Source organism: Ambystoma mexicanum, chromosome 12 (genome assembly GCF_040938575.1).
Source record: "Ambystoma mexicanum isolate Mex_15411 chromosome 12, UKY_AmexF1_1, whole genome shotgun sequence".
NCBI classification, from domain to species: Eukaryota; Metazoa; Chordata; class Amphibia; order Caudata; family Ambystomatidae; genus Ambystoma; species Ambystoma mexicanum.
This window is the reverse complement of record NC_090936.1, coordinates 838,682,234-838,695,351: the sequence shown is the minus strand read 5'-3', so window position 1 is coordinate 838,695,351 and position 13,118 is coordinate 838,682,234.

The window sequence follows — 13,118 nt, the reverse complement described above, 5'->3', positions numbered from 1 at the left end:
TTGCCGTTGTTGATTTGTGTAGAAAAAGAGTGTGTGTAGTGAAGATGGCAGAGGTGGAAAAAGTCAGGGTGTTGGTGCTTGGAGATATGTTTGTCCATGGTTTAAAGCAGTATTCTCAATGCAGGCATGTGGCAAACAATTTCGATATTAGAGGAGTGGAGGTGGTGTGGAGCGCTGTGACTGACTGCAATGTTGAGGCAATTCTCCAAGTTTGTAGAGATATGTGTAGGATGAACAGTCCCCATCTGGTAGTTTTGCACTATGGTGCTTTCCATTTGGGCTACGTGATTTCCCCTACTTTGTTGGCAGATTTGGAACAGTTGGTTCAAGCAGTAATCAACATCCTTCCAAATGTGAAAGTAATTTTTTCTGGATTACTACCTAGAGCAATATGGGACAATAGTTCTGTTTTTTGTCCTCAGCAAAACATTGGTAGGTGTGCAATCAATCGAGGCATGCGTACTTTCATGCTAAGAGCTGGTATGTTTTTCTGTAACAGCAAGAATATTGTTTCGAGTAATGCTGCTTATTTTGGAGCAGATGGTGTTTCTTTATCTTTTTTGGGAAATGTCATGTTGTTTTGGAATGTAAGGGTTGCTTTAGAACAGGTTATGTGAAGATTTTAGTTGTAAAATAAGAAGAAAAAAACCCAAAGAAATACAAAATGACAGGTGTCTGTCAGCCATCTGCAAAAAAAAATGGCTCTTTCCAGAGCCCACCTTGAAGGGGAAATGGGGAACACTATTTAAATGTACATTCACCATGCTCAGATTGTCTATATGTCCGCGGACATGGCGGTAGTCTGCGGACAGCGCATATTACATACAGGGATTTTTCGGGTGGATAGGCATGCATATGACAATGAGCAGAGCTAGGGATTGGTCAGTAAAGTTTAGTGGTTGTGTTGTGTAAGGAGAGATTTAGTGAGGACGTCTTTTTCCTGACAGAAGAACACATAGCTATGGATGTGTGTTTTCGAAAACAGATTATCTGGATTTTGGGAGACTCATGGATACATTGGTTGGTGGTGCATGCAGAATGATGTGGTGTATCTGCAGATCTTGGATTCCCCTCATGTGGAAGTGTACTGGCATGGAGTGCGTGGAATGAAGTGGCTGGACTGGGTACCTCTCTGTGCTACTTTACAGAGAGAGCGTCATCCTGACATAATTTTAATTCATTGTGGAGGGAACAGTTTAGGACATGTGTCTGGAATTTCCTTGCAATTTGCAATGAAAGAAGGACTTGAGAAGCTCATGGACATGTTTCCAAATTCCAAAGTAATGTTTTCTTGTATTGCGCAAAGACAAATGTGGCTGCGTTCTTCTGTATTTGGTCCACAAATAGAGAAAGCGAGGTGCAATGTCAATAAGGCTGTTTGTGCCTTTCTAAGAGATGTTGGCATGTCCTCTTTTCACAATGAAAATATTATGTTTCGTAGCACATTAATTTTTCGCAGAGATGGAGTCCATCTTACATGTGATGGCAATCAGATTTTTCTTAGAAATGTACAAAATGCATTGCGATCTTTTTTGGAATTATAGTCATCTATTTTGCATTAGATGTTGACGAATCCAAGTTTTTCAAACACACAAAACACCACCAAAAGGCTCTTTTCAGAGCGACCAATTACTCCCAGAGAAAAGTGCATCGGTTTTGCTAGGGCAGCACTCCAAAATGTTATCTGTCGTAGGACTGTCCGCTAACTTTTTTTAAACTGAGAAAGGTGGCTCTGAAATGAGCCTTTTTTTGTTTGGATTTTTGTTGTTTTATTTTTTTTTGGCTTTTTTAACCACGACACACTAGGAGAGGAGGGGAAAGGAGGGTAAGGAAGGGACACCAACCACAGGGATAAGAACGGGTATTTGGAGAGAGGAAGATGTAGGGTGGGCCTTATTTAGGTAGGTAGCAGGTCTTCTGGTGGTCCGTGACCGTAGTCTCGAAAGCAGTTCGAAGACTCTCCCCCCTGCAGAGTACTGCGTCGCAGTACATACACAATATTGTGACCCTCGAAAGGTAAGGGTCAATACTATTGCAAATGGCCTGTGAAGCAGCTGGAGGGATGCGCTCTCCCGCAGGAGTGTCTCTTGTGGTGAGAGGAGCGGAAACAGAGGATGCTGTGGAAGAACTCAACCTACTACGTTCATCACAAGGTACAACCTTGCGAATGTCCGCACCGTGGAACGAAGTTAGGTGTCGCTTCATGGATGTCGTACCAAAGCTGTACGAACCACGTCACCCACGACTAAGCACCAATTTGCACTTGTTACAGATGACCCTTTTTGCACGTGCTTTTGGTACGTTACCATAAATGATAAACAACCACCACGCCCAAGACTCCCGGCTAGTGCTGGTAGTAGGGAGTTCCTCCACCTCATTCTCTTCATCCTCGTTCTCTACATTCTCACGCGTGTCCCCCTCTGCAGGCCCTTGGGGAGGTGGTGGTGGTGGAGGGTTTGGGGGTGGTGCTGAGGCTGATGTAGCAACAGCAGCCATGGATGCCATTAGGGTTGATGAGTTAATCTCAGCTAGAGCACCAAAGGCAGCAAAAGTCAATCTGCAATAGCCAGAAGTACAATGAAGACCAGCTTTGGGGTGTGGCCTTTTATAGGGGAGGAGGGGTGCACCTCGAGAACATATCGAACACTCAAAAGCGTTCAAAAAGTTACAAACAAATATGTGGAAAGTCAGGGCCATTGTCTGGGAAATGTGAAATGGTGATTTTTTTACTGTAAAATAATTTGGATTGTCTGAATAAGTTGTTTTTAAATGTTGGGCACCCGGACAGAGTCCGCAAATTAGGACACACGCTCAGCGTGGGTGTGGTCACATGATGACGCCAGGAACTTGTTCGCGAAGGGAACATGTGTCCGCAGGACAGCAAATGCACAGGAGGAGTCGTGCACATGCGTGTGGGTGTTCTACGGACAGTGTTCGGGTCCTGAAACTAATTAAAAGTGCGACACAAGTGAGACGGACAGTTATGGACAGGCACGATGTTCGCAGGCTTACAGGTATGGTGCGCATGTGTGCAGACTGTACGGCCAGGTATAGTGTCCTTAGGACATCTCCATTTTGTTTGACTACAGACATCCCGGACACAGTTCCATCTGGGTTGTGAACGGTACAGACAGGTATAGTGTCCTTAGGACACCGCCATTTTGTTCATTTACAGATATCCCGGACATCTGGTGTGTTCTAAGAACAGTTTTATCTTGGTTGCGAACGGTGCAGAGAGGTACAGTGTCCTTAGGACACCTACATTTTGTTGATTTACGGACATCCTGGACCGCTGGTGTGTTCTAAGAACAGTTCCATCTTGGTTGAGAATGGTACGGACAGGTGTAATGTCCTTAGGACATCCACATTTTGTTAATTATGGACAGGCCGGACAGGCACGCTGTCGGCGGACATTTTAACTGCTTTAAAAAAAAAGAATAAGACACAAACAATTTCATTACAAGAAACATACATTAATTTTATTATATACATATACACAAATTATGAAAGAGAGAGAAGCAGAAATTGATACAAAAACAGGGGAATTAGAGGTTTGGAGAGGATGGATGGGAGGGGATGAAGGGATGAAGTCTCATCAAAACGTTTATCGTGTTGTTCACGGTTTGAGGATAGTTGACTCTGACATGGAGAGGGGGCACAGGTACAGGTGGGACAATGGTACTTGATGTTTTATTTGATGTGGTCCTCCACTAGTTGTTTCAAACCATTGAAATTTTCCTTAAGCATGTCTACTTTCTGTTCAATGCGTTCGAGAGTCTTTTCCATTGTGTCTTTTGGAATAACATTTTCAATGTTTGTATGGTCTGTAAAAATTAAGAGGCCGATTCATGGAATAATTAGCGCGGCGCAAGTGGGCAAAAATGTGCGAATCGCAGTGGAATAGCGAAAATCGCAGTGAACGTGCGAAAATCGCACGAAAAGCAGCGCACGTCGATTCATGGAAGGCCGTGCGCGAGAAAACCAGCGGATGTGCGAAAAAAAAGTGCGCGGCGCACGTTGGCGCACGTTGGCGCACAGGCCATCTAACAGCGTGCGCCAGGTCACAGCGAAAATCGCACAGGCCACAGCGAAATTCGCACATAGCGCGGCGCACGCAATAAAAGTAGGCGGAACACGGGCGTAACACTCGGAATGGGGAACAACTTGCCAAAACGTGGGCGTCACGGGGGAAGTACAGGGCACAAGTGCGCGGAACGCCCACACGCTCGCCTACAACACGTATTCATGGAATAGAATAGGGGAAAAAAGCGCACGCTCAAACCAGCGCACAGGCACAAACACGACCGCCACAAGAAAGGAGGCGGTAGCGTCTCTGCGGCTGTAAGAAATGTGCGCCAAAAGGTGCGCCAACAAATAGCACCTATATACTGCCATGATGAATGTCCCATACTGTGGCCCTCCAGGAAAAATGACGTGCAAAGGGGTACCCACAAACACGGACACCCGCTGACAAAAAATACGTGTGCATGTATACCGGGGTGCGCGGGAAGTGTCACACGCGATTTGCAGGGTACGTGCATCACAGGGGTTCGCGTGAAGTTATTCACGCGATCGGGCCTGGGGGAGCGGGCTACGTGTATTACAGGGGTTCGCGTGAAGTTCCTCACGCGATCGGGCCTGGGGGAGCGGGCTACGTGTATAACAGGGGTTCGCGTGAAGTTCCTCACGCGATCGGGCCTGGGGGAGCGGGCTACGTGTATTACAGGGGTTCGCGTGAAGTTCCTCACGCGATCGGGCCTGGGGGAGCGGGCTACGTGTATTACAGGGGTTCGCGTGAAGTTCCACACGCGATCGGGCCTGGGGGAGCGGGCTACGTGTATTTCAGGGGTTCGCGTGAAGTTCCACACGCGATCGGGCCTGGGGGAGCAGGCTACGTGTATTACAGGGGTTCGCGTGAAGTTCCTCACGCGATCGGGCCTGGGGGAGCGGGCTACGTATATTTCAGGGGTTCGCGTGAAGTTTCACACGCGAATAGCCTGGGCGCGTGAATTTGAGGGGTGCGCGGGAAGTTCCTCACGCGATCGGGCCTGGGGGAGCGGGCTACGTGTATTACAGGGGTTCGCGGGAAGTTTCACACGCGAATAGCCTGGGCGCGTGTATCTCAGGGGTGCGCGGGAAGTTCCACACGCGAATAGCCTGGGCGCGTGTATTTCAGGGGTGCGCGGGAAGTTCCACACGCGAATAGCCTGGGCGCGTGTATTACAGGGGTTCGCGGGAAGTTCCACACGCGAATAGCCTGGGCGCGTGTATTTCAGGGGTGCGCGGGAAGTTCCACACGCGAATAGCCTGGGCGCGTGTATTTCAGGGGTGCGCGGGAAGTTCCACACGCGAATAGCCTGGGCGCGTGTATTTCAGGGGTTCGCGGGAAGTTCCACACGCGAATAGCCTGGGCGCGTGAATTTCAGGGGTGCGCGGGAAGTTCCACACGCGAATAGCCTGGGCGCGTGTATTTCAGGGGTTCGCGGGAAGTTCCACACGCGAATAGCCTGGGCGCGTGTATTTCAGGGGTTCGCGGGAAGTTCTACACGCGAATAGCCTGGGCGCGTGTATTTCAGGGGTGCGCGGGAAGTTCCACACGCGAATAGCCTGGGCGCGTGTATTTCAGGGGTGCGCGGGAAGTTCCACACGCGAATAGCCTGGGCGCGTGAATTTGAGGGGTGCGCGGGAAGTTCCACACGCGAATAGCCTGGGCGCGTGTATTTCAGGGGTTCGCGGGAAGTTACACACGCGAATAGCCTGGGCGCGTGTATTTCAGGGGTGCGCGGGAAGTTCCACACGCGAATAGCCTGGGCGCGTGTATTTCAGGGGTTCGCGGGAAGTTCCACACGCGAATAGCCTGGGCGCGTGTATTTCAGGGGTGCGCGGGAAGTTCCACATGTGATTTGACAGTGTGGCTCCTCCCAGGTGTACCCTGTACACCCTCCACGGCCCCTGCAGGCAGCCCACACCACAGGGGACTACCCTGCATCCCTGGTCATGTCCCGCAGGCAGCCCACCCAACATGGGCATGCCCCCCAGCAAAGGCACATGTCTCCTTGAACTAATGAACACCAACACATGTCCCCTTGCACCCCCACCCCCCAGCACTGTGGGGCACCTGCCAGCAGGCCCCCACCCATGTCCAACTCATGTCTCCCACCACCCCCAAACCCCAGCCACCAGGGTCACCCTCCACCAGGGCCCCACTCATGTCTCCCACCACCCCCACCCCCCAGCACTGTGGGGCACCTGCCAGCAGGCCCCCACCCATGTCCAACTCATGTCTCCCACCACCCCCACCCCCCATCACTGTGGGGCACCTGCCAGCAGGCCCCCACCCATGTCCAACTCATGTCTCCCACCACCCCCACCCCCCAGCACTGTGGGGCACCCTCCACCAGGGCCCCACTCATGTCTCCCACCACCCCCACCCCCCAGCACTGTGGGGCACCTGCCAGTAGGCCCCCACCCATGTCCAACTCATGTCTCCCACCACCCCCACCCCCCAGCCACCAGGGTCACCCTCCACCAGGGCCCCACTCATGTCTCCCACCACCCCCACCCCCCAGCACTGTGGGGCACCTGCCAGCAGGCCCCCACCATGTCCAACTCATGTCTCCCACCACCCCCAAACCCCAGCCACCAGGGGCACCCTCCACCAGGGCCCCGCTCATGTCTCCCACCACCCCCACCCCCCAGCACTGTGGGGCACCTGCCAGCAGGCCCCCACCCATGTCCAACTCATGTCTCCCACCACCCCCAAACCCCAGCCACCAGGGGCACCCTCCACCAGGCCCCCACCCATGTCACCCACCACCCCCACACCCCAGCAGTGCAGGGTCACCCTCCACCAGGGCCCCACTCATGTCTCCCACCACCCCCACACCCCAGCAGTGCAGGGTCACCCTCCACCAGGCCCCCACTCATGTCTACCACCACCCCCACCCCCCAGCCACCAGGGTCACCCTCCACCAGGCCCCCACTCATGTCACCCACCACCCCCACACCCCAGCAGTGCAGGGTCACCCTCCACCAGTGCCCCACTCATGTCTCCCACCACCCCCACCCCCCAGCACTGTGGGGCACCTGCCAGCAGGCCCCCACCCATGTCCAACTCATGTCTCCCACCACCCCCACCCCCCAGCACTGTGGGGTACCTGCCAGCAGGCCCCCACCCATGTCCAATCCATGCCCCCCTGCACCTGGGTCCCAACATTCCCCAATCATGTCCGTAATGCCCATCCTCCCCTGCCAAAAGGCCCAACCAACTATCACACCCACCCACATATCAAAGGCAATTACATGTTACACCCCCAATGTAAATAATGCAATTTAACACATGTCTGTCACACACAATGGCTGCAAGTGAATGACAAAACACCCAACATGACATGCCTGAAAGCAATGAGATGATACGACACATTGAAGATTAAAAAAATAATATGTATTGAACAGCAAATAAGAAAAAACACAAAGCAAATCAAACAAAACAAGATGAATGTCCAAGAAAAAATTATGAAAAATTAAAATAAGCCAATCAAGAAGATCATCCTGGGTCCATGAGCCCTACCAAATTAAACCTAACTGACTACTAACTAAAAAGGGAACTATATACAAAAAAGTGGTGCATTGTCCAATCGCAACCAAAAAAAAATTCAAAAAAACAAAGGAAACCTAACCCTAACTATACAACTATATACAAAGGCAGCGGGCTATTCGGACGGCTCACTGGTTGTTGTCATGGGCCAGGGCATCCTCGAACTCCTGGTCAATGGCTTGGAGGCGGGCATGTTCCCTGGCCCCGAGGTCCCGCAGGGATAACGCAGTGTCAAGCTCAAACTCCCTGCGAAGACCCTCGAGGCACTCAGCCCGCCTCAGCGCCCTCCGCATGGAGTCCTCCGCCCTGACCATCGTGAGCCGTTCCTCCTCTGCCCGCTGCCGCTCCGCACCTATCCGCTGGCACAACCTCTCCCACACGGAAGCCACTCCCATTCCAGGGTTCTCCTGCCCTCCGGCCGATGCCTGCACCCCTGATGTTGATGGCCCCGAGCCATGATGCCTCCCACGTTGAGCCTGCTGCTGCCTCCGACGCAACTGCCTGTGCCAGCACGACGGCATCCAGGCTGATGGAAACCACCGACGCCGTCGTGCACGTGCCCTGCCCGATGATGCCGTCACATCCTCCATCTGCTGGGGTCCAGTTGCTCTGGTGTCCACCCCTGCTGGATCTCTGACTCCCGACTGTGGCAGGGATGGGATCCCCACCGAGCTGGCTGCATTGGTCGGGGCAGGTCCACAGGGGGCCCTGGTGGCATCTGGGCTGGAAGACGGCAAGGAGAACGACTGGTGGATAGCCTGCACAGAGGAGGAGAGGGCCACCACATTGGCCAACACATGCAGGAAACCCCCGAACATGGCCGATCCCAATTGGGCCACGTCGGCACGGTGCACTTCGTGATGACGTGCGTGCTCCTCCCGGGAAGCACGCACGGCATCACGAATCACAGCCGTGCGCAACGCGACCCCAATCAGGACCTTCTCCGCACGGCCAGGGGTTCCCACGTCCGCAGGTGGAGGGGAGTCAGGTGACATGGACATCCCCTCTACCTGCGGACAGGCCTGGGACGGGGCATCCCTGCTGGTGCATGGTGGTGCACTCACAGGGTCAGGGACAGCGACATGCACAGGCCCCTCCACGGAGACCTGTGCTGCCTCCTGCCCCTGGCCCTGGACTGCACCACTTGCACCAGCAGGGATGCCCCCACCAGGCCCCATGTGTGCCCCAGTGGCGGCCTCCTCCTCCTCTGTGCAAACCACCAACCTGGATGGCTCCTCACCGTCTCCCACCGTAGCAGGCCCCTGTGGGGGCTCACCCACCCCTTCCGCTGCAGCCGTGGGGGGATCCCCGCCGCCTTGCTCCACAGCGCCGTCTCCGCCCTCTTCTTCACTAGCCGCTGCGTAGAGGGAGACAAAGAACACAAGCATCAGGGCACTGTACAATGGTCCCCTAGACAGGAAGCAATAGCAGATGAGCACCACTGTCAAAGTACACTTCCATCATGTCCCTCCACAACACATGGGCCAGTCCAGGCAAAACACACACAGTAACAGGCATGGTGCATGCCATGGACATTTCCATGCATGTCCAATGGACTCTTGAAACATTCAATGATATGTAACTCACATGCATCATGCCTCATGCCCATCACATGCACACACTTCACCTCAGTCACATCCATCTGGCCCCAAACACACCAAACACAGCGGATACAAGGGTAATTTTGCTGCTTTACTGAATCACTGCATTGTCACACACATGTGTCATGCATCCATGGCATGCACAAGTCACAGACACGCAGGTCAGGCACACAGACATGGCTACCATATATGTACCTGGCATCAGCACCCATCCCTCACCCCCACCCATGTTCAGGTACAGAGACTGGCATGCTCTCATGTTCATAATCTGATTAGGGCTCCCCATGCGGCATTTCAACACATGCAACAACCATGTGCATCACACATCACTGGTCGCACATGCATTACCATGATGTCCCTGCACACATACATGCATACATGGGCTATGGCACACATACAGGCAAGTATCATAGAACCAGCACACCGCAACATGCCCTGTCTCACACAGTAATGCATGGACACTTACCGCTCAACTCCAGACGGGCCTCCCTCTCAAGGATCTGGGCGTGGAGCGCTGGGCGTACGCGTTCCAGGACCCTCATCTGGATGGTACTCATGCGGCCCCGGCCCCCCTCCACGAGGCGCCGGGCCTTCACAAGGGTCCTGGACCTCAAGTCCTCCCAGCGCTTCTTGATCTTCAGGACGTCGCGGGTTGCCACCCCCTCCGCGTTGATGGCAACCACACAGTCGGCCCAGATCCTCTGCCGTCCTTCCTTGCTGGCGCGGGACGATCCAAAGAGGGCATCATACTGCCCCAGGACATGCTCCACCAGGACACCAACTTCGGTGACAGTGAAGCTGGTGCCCCTCTGCCCCTCTGGCCTGGGGTTGCCACTGGTGCCAGATGTGGAAGTGCCCGACATGGCAACCCCAGAGGCAGGTGTGGGTGGGCAACTGGGTCCTGGGGCTGGGCTGTGGAGCGATGTAATACCAGTCGGGAGTCTTCAGTTCCAGCAGGGGTGGACACAGCAACTGGACCCCTGCAGATGGCTGATGTGCAGGCACCAAATGGCAGGGCACGGTGGCAGCAGGCAGGCAGGCAGGCAGGCAGCAGCAGATGGCACGTGGGAGGCTGCTCGGGGCACTGGGGGGCAGTAACTCGGCCTTCTGGGCAGGAGCGTGGGCTTCCGTGTGTTTTCGCGTGGCCAGCTTGATACGGAGTGATTTGGCACGTGAAAATCCTGCACGTCAGCGTGAAATCCGAGGAAAGGCCCTTAGCGCGTAAGCGCGTCAGCACGCATACGCGATTCTATTGGACCAGAGTCCCTCAGCGCGTAAGCGCGTCTGTGACGTGACCCGCACGGGTGTTCCCCACTCAGGACGTGATGACGGGGCACACGTGGAGATACTGCACGTCAGAGTGTCATCGCGTGTAATTGGACAAAAGTGCGCGTACACGTGATTGGCCTATGTACGTGTATTTAATGGGTGCGCGGCCACTTACACACGCAAGTACGTCAGCGAACCTGTATCCCGTGGTGCGTGTGAATTTCCACACGCTATTGGACTGGGAACAGGATTCCAGGGCTGCGCGGGTCACACGCTGTATCCCGTGGTGCGTGTGAATTTCCACACGCTAATGGACTGGGAACAGGATTCCAGGGCTGCGCGGGTCACACGCTGTATCCCGTGGTGCGTGTGAATTTCCACACGCTATTGGACTGGCAACAGGATTCCAGGGCTGCGCGGGTCACACGCTCGCCTAGAACACGCGCTAAGCATAAATTGCGGACTTTAACAATAACAAGCTCAGACGCCAGGATGAACATACCGTTCCTAGCAGCAGTGGCAGTGGGCTACCAAAGGAGGAGGAGGAGGATAGTCAGGGCCAGAATATTCACACCCAGAACCAGCCTTTTCGGGATGCCTGATGACCAGGTGTATGGGAGGTACAGGTTTCCACCACACATCATACTGGACCTGGTGAGTGAGTGGGAGGATGACCTCACATCACCCACCCTGTGCTCCCAAGCACTCAGCCCCCTGGAGAAGGTCCTCAATGTACTGCACTTCTTAGCCACTGGATCATTTCAGCGGACAAGTGCCATAGTGGGTGGGGTGTCACAGGCCACCCAGTCACGCTGCCTACACCAGGTCTTGAACATCATGACTGCACGCCCATCAGTCCGCAGGCACATATACCTGCCCAGAACACCTGCAGAAAGGCATGCTGCCGCCCTGGATTTTTACGCAGTGGCACGATTCCCCAAAGTGCTAGGTGCCATCGACTGCACCCATGTGGCTCTACGTCCCCCCAGGGCATCTGAGCACATCTATAGGAACCGCAAGCACTGGCATTCCATCAACGTGCAGGTAGCATGTAATGCCAAGGGAATCATCACCTCAGTATATGCCAACTATCCCGGCTCCACCCACGACAGCTTCATTTACCGAATGTCCACCCTAAGCCGGGACCTAGAAGCTGGGCGGCATGGCGATACATGGCTGCTTGGTGAGTATGTATGCCACTGCACATGCATGCATGTTGGATACTGAGCAAGGTCACAACCTCACCAATGATACCAATCCCCACCTCCACAGGGGACAGTGCCTACCCTCTCAGCCCCCACATGATGACGCCAATTCGGAACCCCACCACGCCACCCCAGGTAAGATTTAACACAGCCCACATTACAACCAGGGGCATAGTGGAGCGCACATTCGGAGTGCTGAAGTCACGCTTTCGCTCCCTTGACCGTTCTGGCGGGCAGCTGTTATACGCTCCCCCAGTAGTGTGCAGGATCATAGTGGCAGCATGTGTCCTGCACAACGTTGCAACACGCCGGGGCCTGGCCGTGGACATGGTGGTGGCCCCACATCCCCAACCACATGCACAGCCGCTGCGCATGGGAGGGGAAAGGGCACGGGGGGAGGCAGCCCGTACACAGCTAGTGGCTAATTACTTCACATAGAAATCACACCCCTGTGGAGTGCACACTGCCCTGGCACATTCCATCTGACAATCAATGATGACTCAACCTGACACTGATCCTGAATGTGTGGAGAATGAACCGGGAATTCCATGTCAGCCTGAGATTGTTCACCTGGAAGTGTCACAATGTGTGCATCCCTACCCACACAGACACCACCAATGCAGTTTTGTGAAGTTACACATTGAAGCAGCTAAAATGAATACCCACTTGCAAAATGCAACAAGAGGACAGTGCCATGTCAGCCAACCCAACCCCAGCACTGCCACACGACACACCGTGCCATGTCATGCTAATTGCAGGTAAACAAAGTAATCCCCACAACATGACATCACTCTCACTATGTACAGTGGCACTATTAGAAACCTGCAACACCTGAAATGCTCACACCAATGCCGGACCAACAACATACTTGAGCACGTAGTACCATTAACATGACATCAAAAATGTTACATATTAGTAGTCTCACCACCTGGAAATGCCTGCACTCCCACCACTACCAACTGTGCAGTGTTGGCGCCATGTAGAGTTGTAGGTGCACTGTGGCCAACATGGTCCCCATCGCCAGACTAGAGGTCCCTGTGTGGACTTGAGGAAGGGACCTGCAAATTGGGAGGTAGACACAGAAGAAGAGTTACACATCAATGCAACATGCAGTGTACAACACAACAGCAATATGCACTATGAATGTATACACAGTATTGACTACAGACTGGCCACACAGCTCATGGGAGTCCAACGTCACTGTGTAATTCACTGTCACTTGGGCACACCCTTTGCAAGCCCATGGAAACGGGAAGCAGGAGGGGTGTGTGTGACTCAAACCCAAGCATCTGAACCAAATACATTACAAGCCTGCATGTGCCCAGCCACAATGCAGCGTATGCCCACAGGAACCACGGAAGCCAACAGATCGGAGCCAACAGATCGGAGCCAACAGATCGGAGCCAACAGATCGGAGCCAACAGAACGGAGCCAACAGATCGGAGC